Source organism: Parasteatoda tepidariorum, chromosome 1, assembly GCF_043381705.1.
Source record: "Parasteatoda tepidariorum isolate YZ-2023 chromosome 1, CAS_Ptep_4.0, whole genome shotgun sequence".
In the NCBI taxonomy this organism is placed as follows: Eukaryota; Metazoa; Arthropoda; class Arachnida; order Araneae; family Theridiidae; genus Parasteatoda; species Parasteatoda tepidariorum.
Genome location: NC_092204.1, coordinates 5,468,933 through 5,481,650, shown reverse-complemented (window position 1 = coordinate 5,481,650; position 12,718 = coordinate 5,468,933). Strand labels below are relative to the sequence as shown.

Here is a 12,718-nt window from a genome sequence, read left to right as displayed (position 1 = left end):
TGTTCCAAATAAAAAACAACTAATTTCATGTAAAAATTAATCATTTTTTAAGTAAAAATTAAGGAAGGCAGAAACTAGTGGATATTCAGCAAAATGAAGTATCGAGGAAAGTGCATACTGTATCACAGAGTTATTTAAAAGCATTTCTTGTTTATTTATTTAGTTTTTTTCCTTACACCAATAAGTTAAAATTATCTGAATTTTTCATTTGTAGAACTTGAAGAATAAAGTGTTTGTTGATGTTATTGAAAAAATAATTTTCCATCTTTCCAAAGAGGTAATAAATTATTCGATTGCAAAACATAGTTAGGTTTAAAAATGTCTTAGCTAATTTTTCCATTTTATATTAATTAACATAAAAAAATTTATATGTTCCCCATTCTATGTAATGAAATGATGGTATAAAAAATGTTTTGCATGAAACATTTTTTTAATGCAAGGAATATTTATACATATTTTATTTTTTTATGTATGTATTAAAATTGTTCCCTTATTAAGAGTGTAGAAAATTTTATTTTAAAGCCCAATTAGTTTAGGAACATAAAAATTTATTATTTCGTAACAGCTTTGAATATTGTTAAAAATTTTGTTGCTTTAGCAACCCCAAAAATAGTCTTATTTTTCTTTCTACAAGAAAACCTTGTTGGAATTTTTTTTAAAATTCTGCAAGCGAGTGTTAAACTGCACGTGGCTTTGCTAAAAACACTTTTTTTATCAATATCTTTTTGATAAGCTAATTAAATTGCCAATTTATTGCCAGTTGATTCTCTGACTTAGAATTTTCTATGTTAAATTTTGGACATTAACAGAGAATGTTTTAAAAAACATGCTTAAAGTAAGTGTTTTGTTTAATGTAAAAAGCAAGTATCTTAAAGGGATAGTCTGGTTATCAGTGTGCAGGACTCGTGTTCGTGAAAACTGGGTCTGGGTGTGGCAGAAGTCAAATTCTTTGTCATTGACAGTGCCACTGGAAAACAAATGCAATCACACCCTAATGGCCTACAGCAACAATAAGTGTTTTAAACATAACTCTGAATTTTAAAAACACCAATTATCACCAAGCCAATTCCTACCAATTCTTTAAGAAATGGCGGCTTAGAGGATAGAGCGCTCGCCTCTCGATGAGGTGAGCTAGGCTCGGCTTAGGGGATAGAGCGCTCGCCTCTCGATGAGGTGAGCTAGGCTCGGTCCTAGTGTTGACTGATTGATTCGAATTCTACCAGCGGCTACGGAGTTGAACGCTAGTAGTCATAAACCCAAAAACTGGGTCGGCTATTCAACGATGGTTATGAAATATAAAAAATTCTTGATGAAAATATAAAGTTTTTGTAAATATGTAGTTATAATAATAACTATTATTTTTTATATAATTATATATAATTTCATATTGAATTTTTTTCTTCCTTTTACGATACTTGTGGCTAATTTTAAGAATGACATTTATTTTGAATTACATGCTATGTGCATAGACTTTCAAGCAACTTAAATTTTAAATTACAAAAATTATGGATTAAATTACTTATGATTTTTAATTTTAAAAAAAGTAATTGTTTAATAGTTTATGGATTGATATATCAGTTCATGATAAAAAATACGTGCTAACTAGAGAACATATTTCTTTTTTTTTTTGTTCAAAGATTTAGAGATTTAGATTAGATTTAAGTTAGTCGAGAAAATGCTTGTGAGTACCAAATTGAAAATTTTTAGAAGCATAGTTTATTTTTTAACTACATAATCCTTGCATAATTGTTTTAACATTATGTATCTAAATTTATACTTAAGTGCTGTTTATGGCTGTATAGTTTTTAAAATTTTATTAGGAGACCTTGGAACTTATTGCTTCCTTTATTGGAAAGCGACCAAATTCAAAACGTTTTGATTTGTTGAATTTGGTATTTTTGCACAAATTATTCCTTACCTAGAAATTTTCTGAATGCCATTTCTTCATCGCTTTTCCTGAAAGTGCAATTCCATCATTTTTTTAGATATTCATAAAGCAATGTTAGTAATTTCAAAATGTTTTGTTGTAAAGAGAGAAATAGCTCAAACAATTTGAGGCTATTTTCTTTTTAATTCAAAATTATTTTTTGTTCAATTTATTGTTTTGTTTTTCCATTCCATGTAGTTTTCTTTGTGGAAAATAACTATTCAAATATTTTTTTATTAAAAAGATTGAGAATTACCACTGTAAATACCGTCTGAAATAACATTTTGCACTGATAAGTAAATTTTTTTTTGTAGTTCACTATTTTCCTTAAAAACATTTTTCAGGATGTAATGGATGTCAGGAATAATGTTTTGCTCTGTAAGATCAGTATTTCTTTAAATTTATTTCTCTCTAAGCAGAAAACTTTCAAGTATAAAGAAAAATTTGAAGATTATTGCTTAAGACTAAAGTGACAAAGAATTATCAATCTAAATGGCTAGCAGCTCTTTGTCAATTCTTTGGGTGCTCTAATTAATAAAGTTTTGATATATTGCATATTTTGTTAAGTTATATATATACAGTCGACCATTATTTAGGGATGGCACTAAATCCCGGTAATAAATTCGATATATGGAAAATTCGTTAAAAAGAAAACACCTTTTTAAATACTTAAACAACACAAAGCAGGTTTTAAATTCATAAACCCTAGACATAATTAAAAGTCGCAATTGACACACCTTTATCTTGTAAACTAGTATTTACTTCTTATTTTATAAATCTTAACCCTAAAAGAAATCTGTATGGAAACCAAGAATAGAGCAAAACATTATTCAGTGTTACACTATCATTACATACATTTTCAACTAAAAAAACTAAATTTATGTAAAAAATTATAGCTGCATTTATTATAAAAGTAATTTTAAACATACATTTCCACATGCGTCTTTAAGTTTATTTGCTACACTTAAAATCTATTCATTTTGTCTGAGTTTTTCGTTTGAAATACAAGCAAAAAAGGAAAGGGATTTTAACTGCTTTCACTAAAAGTGGCTTCGAAAATCAATATAAAGTCATTTCCCCCATAACATGCATCCACAAGTTTGAAATATTTTGGGAAATAGGGAAAGTGCATCTCAACGAAAAATACGTTAATTAGAAATTTTACTTCGCTATTTGAAAGTTATTTTACGAAGAAATTTCCAAAATGTTCTTGGTTCCTTGAAAAGAATTGCAAAATAGAAAAATTCGCAAAGTGGAAGTTCGTTAAATAGTAGCTGTATAAAATATTAAACAGCTTTTTTTAAAAAATGGTTTATATTTTGTAATTTTTGCTTAAGAATTATTTCTTCTTAGGAAAATAGTTTGAAAGACAGATAAAGTCTAAAACAATATTGCATGACATTTTATAAGACTAAAAAGGATATTTTTGAAGTAGCTTCTTCAGTATCTGCGCCATATCAGTTGAGTTCTATAAAATTGTCTTTGTAAAGTTCAAAAGTTAGTTAATTTAATATGAAAATTTTCTTTCTTTCTAAAAAAAAAAATTGTGTGCTGCTTCTGTAGAAATTTTTTTTCTGACCTTGGATCAACTATTTTAAGTAAGATATCATCTCTTAACTTTATAAATGCAATTTATTTTGAGTTAATTTGGAAACTTTTCATTTTTTTGGAAATAATGTTTGTAGTAGTTTTTAATTTAAAAAAAAAGTAATTTTGATTTATTTTACTTATTCTTAAATGTGATTCGTTTTTTTAAGGACGGCTTGATGAATTTCTAACCATTTTGAAACTTATGACTTTCAGGGAATAATTCATAAGTGCCAACTGCATGGAATGATACTCATGAAAAGCTTCTTACCTATGAGTTATAAAATAATTGTGAATTCAGAAGATAATTTAAAACAAGATGACGTAATGAAAGGTAATTTTTATTTTAGCAAAATTTTTTTACTTGAATTTTTTTTAAATTTTTTTAAAAATTTTTGGAAGATTGATTATTTTTATTGACTGATATTCTTATTTATTTACTGTTTTATTACTTATAAGTGACAAATTTTTAAAAAAATAAATGTGGAATATCTTATTTTCATTGTTCGTATATGTATCAAGTTATAAATAACAATAATTAATTCCCTAACATTAACATTTGTTTTAGATTAATTTAAGGTGAGAAGTAAGTTAGTAATGGCAGTATAAATTAAATTCAAAGCAATTTAAGCAATAGTTCAAGATCAAGTGCTAAGTTTGGAAGTTTTTACATTATTGAAATTGATAATTTGCTAAGAATGAATTGTAAAACATAAAATTATAAAGGTACTCAGTTTATTACCATGTTAAGTTATCATAGTTTGGTAAATGAAAGAAATAAAAATTCATATTCAAATTTATTCTTTCTTTTTTTTAGTTTGGACTGGAAAAAAAATTTCTTCCTAATCTGGATGCAGGAAGACCATTAGTAAAATCTAGATCTGAGCTGGTGGTATTTTTTGTTTTAGGTATATTTTTATATTAGATTCTTTATTATGTAAATATAATTTATGCAATCTTTAAAGAAAGAAACATCAGTTAAGGCGTGATTTTTTATGCAAAACTACTTATTAAGTACAGTGCATCAAGTTCAAAAAGGGCATACGCAAAAAGTAAAATTAACATTAAAGAACCAAACATTCAACTGCTTTCTATTGAGATCAAATTTAAGAGATGTCCTCCTTGAGTGCTAACATAGAAAGATTATTTAAAGACGTTTTCATGACTGAATTTTCTGTTTAAATATCGTCTATACAAATTTCTAAGAATAATTTAGATCGTTAATAATGTTAATAATTCTAAAGTTATTAACATTTTATGTTAGTACTAAAAATCTAATCATTAAGTCAAACATTTTTCAGCTGTTACTTTCTTTCTTTGACTCATTAAAACTTTTAGTATTGTAACTTTTGTTTTAGATTTGTTATATTTGTTTACAGTAAGTAAATAAGATTTTGAGTATTGAAAAGTATTTCGTTAAAATCTTCAAATTCATCGTTTTCTAGTTTCTGAATAATTTGTTTTATTTGTTTATACCAGGCACAATAAAATAAGAAAAAATAATAGTAAAATAAGAATCTATTTCAGTTTGCTTTATAAATTTGTTTTTACATTTTATTAAAACTTTAAATTCTGCAGTAAATTATATTCAGTCTTATCTTTTAGATTTGTAAAAAACGCACTTTTATTGATAGATATTTTTACACAATTATCTGTTGACAAATTTGTAAGGTGTTATTGCACTGCTTCAGTCTATATCATGCAATATATATGACAGATTAAAACTAGAATCAAAATCGCTTTTTGAATTATGAATTCAAATTCCTTTACAAATATTTTATTACAAAGACTTTGTAAAAAAATTTTACCCAACAAAACTGTAGCATGTGTAGTTATTGAATAATAAAAAATTCAAATAAGTAAACTATTTGAAAATGGGTTATTGTTCTGTGAACTTTTTTTTAAAGATTATTCCACTTTAGTTGAAAACAAATTCAGAAAGCTCTAAAATTATAATGCAAGTAATATTAGTTCACTGTAATATTCCTTGCATTTTGTTTTTCTAATAACTTAAATTTCTTTCTTTTTTTTAATAAATCATGAACTCTTAAAACAGTTATGGCATTTATAATTTATTTTCAGCAAAAGGAAATGCTATTTTATTGTTAAAAACTTAAATAGAAAATTTTAATGTTTTAACCGATACAAATAAAATACAACTAATTTCATGCAAAAATTAGAGAAACTAGTGGATATTAAACAGTTTAAAGTATCGAAGAAAGTGCATGTTGTATCACAGAGTTATTTAAAAGCATTTCTTGTTTATTTATTTGGTTTTTTGTCTTTGCACCAAAAAGTTAAATTTAGCTGAATTTTTCATTTATAGAACTTGAAGAATGAAGTGTTTGTTGATGTTATTGAGAAAATAGTGGTCCATATTTCTAAAGAGGTAATAAATTATTCGATTACAAAACATAGTTAGTTTAAAATTGTACAACATGTCTTAGTTAGTTTATCCATTTTATATGAATTAACATTAAAAAAAATTAATATGTTTCGCATTCTATGAAATGAAATGATTGTAATAATAAATGTTTTGCATGAAACATTTTTTTACTGCAAGGAATATTCGTGCATATTTTATTCTTTCAAGTATACATTAAAATTTTTTTTATTTATATTGTGAAAGAAGTTTATTTTAAAGCCCATTTGTTTTAGTAATATAAAAATTTATTATTTTGTAAGAACTTTGAATATCGTTGCTTTAACAATCCCCTAAAAGTCCTTTTTTATTACAAATACTTTGTAGAAAGAAATATAGTAAGAATAGTTATATTTTTTTTGTATGTATGTGTTAAAATTGTTTTTTATTTTCAATGTGAAAGAAACTTGCTTTAAAGCACTTTTACTTTAGAAACATGAAATATTTTATTTCATAAGAGCTTTGAATATTGTTACAAATTTTGTTGCTTTAGCAACCCACCAATTGTCTTATTTTTTTTCTACAATTTTTTTCCTTCTACAAATACATTGCATTAAAAAAGAATAGTCTTATTTTTCTTTCTGCAAATACTTTTTTTAATGCAAGGAACATTCGCGCAGATTTCTTTTTTTCATGTAGGCATTAAAATTGTTTTTTATTTACAAAGTAAAAAATAATTATTTTAAAGCACATTTACTTTAAAAACATAAAGATGTATTATTTTGTAAAATCTTTGAATATTGTTTCAAGTTTTGCTGCTTTAGCAACCCCAAAAATAGTCGTATTTTTCTTTCTACAAAAAAAACCTTGTTGGAAATTTTTGTTTTTAATTCTGCAAGTGAGCGTTAAACTGCATGAGACTTTGCTGGAAACACTTTTTTATCAATATCTTTTTAATGAGCTAAAATAATTGCCAATTTAGGTTCAGTTGCTGTAAGCAAATAATTTGTTTTAAACTTATGGTTTTTGTACTAAGATATAGGTGCTTCTCTGACTTAGAATTTTCTATGTCAATTTCTGAACTTAACAAAGAATAATGTTTAAAGAAACATGCTTAAAATAAGTGTTTTGTTTAATGTGAAAAGCAAGTGTTTTAAAGGGATATTCTGGTTAGCAGTGGGCGGGACTCGTGTTCGTGAAAACGGGGTCTGGGTGTGGCAGAAGTCAAATTCTTGGTTATAGATTGTGCCACTAGAAAACAAATGCAATCATACCCTAATGGCCTACAACAACAATAAGTGTTTTAAACATAACTCTGATTTTCAAAAACACCAATTACTACCAAGCCAATTCCTACCCATTCTTCGTGAAACGGTGGCTCAATTTATAAAAGCATAGTTTTTCATTTCTTTTCAGCTGTTGCATTTTTCAGCTGAAACATTTTTCAGCTGTTACTTTCTTTCTTGGGCCCATTAAAAATTTAAGCTCTGTAACTTTTGTTTTAGATTTGTTATATTTGTTTACAGTGAATAAATAAGATTTTGAAAATGGAAAAGTATTTAGTTAAAATTTCAAATTAATCGTTTTCTAGTTTTTGAATAATTTGTTTTATTTGTTTATACCAGGCATAATAAAGTAAGAAAAAGTAATATAGTAAAATAAGAATCTATTTCAGTTTGTTTTATAAATTTGTTTTTGCACTTTATTAAAACTTTAAACTCATATTATCTGCAGTAAACTATATTTTTCAGTCTTTTAGATTTGTAAGAAACGCACTTTTATAGATAGATATTTTTACTAAATTATCTGTTGACAAATTTGTAAGGTGTTATTGCACTGCTTCAGTCTATATCATGCAATATATATGACAGATTAAAACTTGAATCAAACTCGCTTTCTGAATTATGGATTAAAATTCATTTACAAAAATTTCATTAGAAAGACCTTGTAAAAGAGTTTTACCCAACAAAACTGTAGGATGTGTAATTACTGAATAATAAAAAATTCAAGTACGTAAACTATTTGAAAATGAGTTATTGTTCTGTGAACGTCTTTTTAAAGATTATTCCACTTTAGTTGAAAACAAGTGCAGAAAGCTCTAAAATTATAATACAGGTAATATTAGTTCACTATAATATTCCTAGCATTTTATTTTTCTAATAACTTAAATTTCCTTCTTTTTTTAATAAACTCATGAATTCTTGAAACAGTTTTGGCATTCATAATTTTTTTTAGCAAATAGAAAAGTTATTTTATAGTTAAGAAAAAATAACTAGAAAATTTTAATGTTTTAACTGATCAAAATAAAATACAACTAATTTCATGTAAAAATTAATCATTTTTCATGTAAACATTAAAGAAGACCGAAATCAGTGGATATGAAACAATTTTAAGTATCGAAGAAAGTGCACACTGTATCACACAGTTATTTGAAAGCATTTCTTGTTTATTTATTTAGTTTTTTTTCCTTGCACCAAAAAGATAAATTTAGCTTAATTTTTCCTTTGTAGAACCTGAAGACTGAAGTGTTTGTTGATGTTATTGAAAAAATAGGGGTCCATATTTCTAAAGAGGTAATAAATTATTTTATAACAAAACGTAGTTAGTTCAAAATTTTACAACATGTTAGTTAATTTATCAATTTTATATGAAGTAGTATTAAAAAAATTAATAGAAGATCTATGAACTTATTACTTTTTTTATTATAATGTTACCACGTTTAAAACCTTTTGATTTGTTGAATTTGATATTTTTACAATTTTTCAAATTATTCCTTACCTGGACATTTTCTGAATATCATTTCTTTGTTGCTTTTCCTAAAAGTGCAATGCCATCATTTCTTAGATATTCATAAAACAATGTTGAGTTATTTCAAAATATTTTGTTGTACTGGGGGATTGTTGAAACAAATTGAGGCTATATTCTTTTTAATTCAAAATTATTTTCTGCCCAATTTATGGTTTTGTTTTCCCTTCAAGTGTACATATAAATTTTTTGGAAATAATTATTTAAATCTTTTTTTATTAAAAAGATTGAGAATTACCACTGTAAATAATGTCTGAAGAATGTTTTAAACTGATAAGTAAATTTTTTTGTAGTTAACTGCTTTCTTAAAGAAATGCTTCAGGGTGTGTTTTGTTAGATTGGTAATTCTTTAAATTTATTTCTGTCTGAAAGGAAAACTTTCAAGAATGAAGAAAAATTTGAAGATTATTACTTAAGACTGAAGTGACTAAGAATTATCAATCTAAATAATCTTTTTGTTAATTAAGTTTGGGTGCTCCAGTTAATAAAGTTTTGTTATATTGTAAAGTTACACACACACACGCACACATATATATAGCACAATAAATAAAAAGAAAAAGGAGAAAAACAAGGGAAATTAAGAAAATCAGTAAGTTTTATTTACTGAGCCTAATCTGCAAGTACATACAACTCATAAAATAAGTTCAAAATGTAGAGAAAACATGGAAAAAATTACAGAATGAAGAAAAAAATATTTAAAAGAAATTAATAAAAGTGCGGGGGAGAAAAGATATAATCTCTTCATCAGCTCACGCGATTATATCCGCGAAAAGGAGTGCTTTCTAATATTGTATCAATATAGTCCATGCAAAATACATCAATACAATAGTATGAGGAGCACTAAAGAAATAGCGGATATAGTCATGTGAAAAGATTCTATACTTTGTTTTTTTACCCCCAGATTTGTATTCATTTTTTTCTAATTTTTTAAAAATAATTTTCTTTTTTCAATATTCTGTAATTTTTTCCATGTTTTCTCCACATTTTGAACTTTGAGCGAAAATTACTAAATGTGAACTAATTTTTAAGAATAGCTCTTAATATATATATGTATATATACACACATATATTAAACAGCTATTTTCCAAAATTGGTTTATATTTTGTCATTTTTGCTTTACAGTTATTCTTAGAAAAACAATTTGAAACACAGATAAAGTTTTAAAAAATATTGCATGATATTTTATACGAGTGAAATCATCATTGCAAGTAGCTTCTTTTGTAACTGCACCACATCAGTTGAGTTCTATAAAATTGTCTTTGTATAGTTCAAAATTAAGTACATATAACATAAAATCCTCCTGTTTTTAAAATTGTGTTCTATTTTTTATATAACCTTGGATCAACTATTTTAACTAAAATATAATCTTTTAACTTTATAAATTTAATNATTTAGTACATATGATATAAAATCCTCCTGTTTTTAAAATTGTGTTCTATTTTTTATATAACCTTGGATCAACTATTTTAAGTAAAATATGATCTTTTAACTTTTTAAATTTAATTTATTTTGAGTTAATTTGGAAACATTTCATCATATTTTTTCTTTTTTCTGAAATAATGTTTGAGTAGTTTTTAATTTAAAAAAGTATTCTAGCTTTATTTTACTTATTATTAAATGTATTATTTGTTCTTAAGCATAACATTATATGATTTTAAAACTTATTTATTTTCGGGGAATAATTCAAAAGTGCAAACTGCATGGAATGATACATATGAAAAGCTTCTTACCTGTGAGTCATAAAATAATTGTGAATTCAAACGTAATGAAAGGTAATTTTTATTTTAGCAAAGTGTTTTTAACTGGTTGCTTCTTTATTTTATAAAAATTTAGAGGATTGATTATTTTTATTGACCGATATTCTTATTTGTTTAATGTTTTATTACTTATAAGTAAAAAACCTAAAAGAGAAGCCGTGTGTAGCATCTTATTTTTATAGTTTGTATCTGTATTAAGTAATAAATAACAATAATTCATTCCTTAACTGTTTTATATTTGTTTCAGGTTAATTTAAGTGTTTTTTATGAATGAATAATTATTTTCCCCATGGTGTGTAGTTTTCTTAAGAAGTACTTATTTTCAATTTACGCTTTTTAAATTTTTAAAAGCCTTTAAAGAGGATTTTTTATTGGGTNTATACTTCTGATAGTGCTTAATTTTCCTTTTGAAAATGAAATTTTTTTCTTTGCCTTGTTGATTTTCATCACTTGATACGCAAAAGAGTGGTTTTCACATTGATCTTTTCAACGTTTTCACAATTCATTCAAATGGAATGCATTTCGGCGTTATGTGTTTCAGTAGTGTATAAAAGTCAATCATTTTACACGTTTGTTGAAATACTTGCAGGTCCATATGTGCGTTTACTGAGCTTGGGTTCGGTGAGATTCTTGGGCTCTCATGTGCAACTCTTTGCCAGATATTCTTAATTTCAATCTTCCTTTTTCACCCCTGAAATCAAACTGAAATATAATTAAAAAGAAGAAAGAGTTCTTTGTCAGAAACTGGTTATTTTATCATGATCATTTAAAGTATTTAAAAAATATATTGCATTATTTTGTTACTGTACATAGTGCTTATTTTTTGTTGAAAGATTTGGCTACATGGCCTGTTTCCTCATCACTTTAATCTTTCTAGTGTTTCTGATGTTTAGTAAGTTATGGTTGAGGTATTTGATAGAATATGAAAAATAGGTTACCTTTGTTTTGTTTATTTCTTTCTAATTTTATTCTTTGACCCTATACATTTTATCAAGAGTAGCTCTATGACTTTGAATCTCTATCTATTTTCCAGGTCTTTTATCTATAGTGTCTTTTTTCTTTTTAAAATTCGTTCTCCTAATTATTTTTTACGTCTTTTTTTAGTAGAAGCATTTTATAAGTTTTATGTAAGGGTTAGGCTCGGTATTGTTATGTTTTCACATGGCTAATTACCTTTAACTTCTTCATAAAGATGGATCCTGGTCATTAGATCTATGAATAAAGCAAGGAAAAGATTTATTGTTCTCCATAGATCTGTGCTAAAATTATTAAATAAAAAATTATCTGTTCTACTATTTAAATAAATATATGTAAATTTCATTTTAATTTTTGTATTCAAATAATATTTTTCAGTTAATTTTTTCTCTCTTGGAAATTTCAATGGAAATATATGAAAAATTAAGTCTGATTTTATTTGGGATAGCTTATTATTTACCTTTCATTATTTTTTTTATCTACATGGGCACATCTTTTCATTGAGTCATAGATTTATTCAGAACCATGAAACTGTGGATTAGATTCACAATTCTATATTTCATTATTTTTTTTATTAACTTTTTTCCCCTATTTATTCTTAGTTTCTTAGTTTCTATAGTTTCCTTCTTGATGCTAAGGTCGCTGACCAGACTTAGATCAAATTGATATTTATTTGAAAGTCTTACTTGAATGTAATATTAAAAAGCTAAATCAGTTTATTGACATTAAAACTTGCTCAATATTTAATCAAAAATGGCAATAATTTTGTTTTTAAGATACTTAAATTATGAATTAAAATGGTAGTTAACATTAAAACAAAATTTTAATGAAGAGTAAATATTGATACTACATGTATTTAAATCGTATAGTTAAATGTGGAGAAAAAGTATTTTTTTATTCAAACTTTTTCGGTTATTATTATTTTTCTATTTATTTTTTCTTCCTATTTATTCTTCGTTTCTATTTAGTTTCATTCTTGATACTAAGGCCACTGTACAGATCAGAATTAGATCAAAATGATTATATGTATTTGAAAATTTTACTTTGATGTATTATTTAAAAGATCAATATTTGATTAAAAAAAGTACTAATTGTATTTTAATGATACTCAAAGTATGAATTAAAATGAGAGTAAACATTAAAACTAAATTTTAACGAAGAATAAATAATAATACTACATGTATTTATTCTTATAGTTAAAAAGTATTAGCACATTAGTAAATAGCAAAGAAAACATATTTTTTTAAAATTCAATTTGTTTTTAATTTCATATGTATATATATATATATATATATATAGCACAAC

The 12,718-nt window shown here is 25.1% G+C and overlaps 1 long non-coding RNA gene across 3 annotated transcripts in view; it reads left to right on the top strand.

The window, feature by feature from the left end:
* The first annotated feature begins 212 nt into the window (after window positions 1-212).
* Window positions 213-12,718, top strand: part of LOC107451974 (uncharacterized) — a 107,250-nt gene continuing 94,744 nt past the window's right edge. For 2 of the 3 annotated variants that reach the window (XR_011637175.1, XR_011637178.1), the window contains exons 1-4: window positions 213-277; window positions 3,731-3,848; window positions 4,332-4,406; window positions 5,841-5,903. This is a non-coding gene — a long non-coding RNA (uncharacterized lncRNA). The remainder of the gene's footprint in view (window positions 278-3,730; window positions 3,849-4,331; window positions 4,407-5,840; window positions 5,904-12,718) is intronic. The other variant, XR_011637193.1, reaches the window with a different exon arrangement.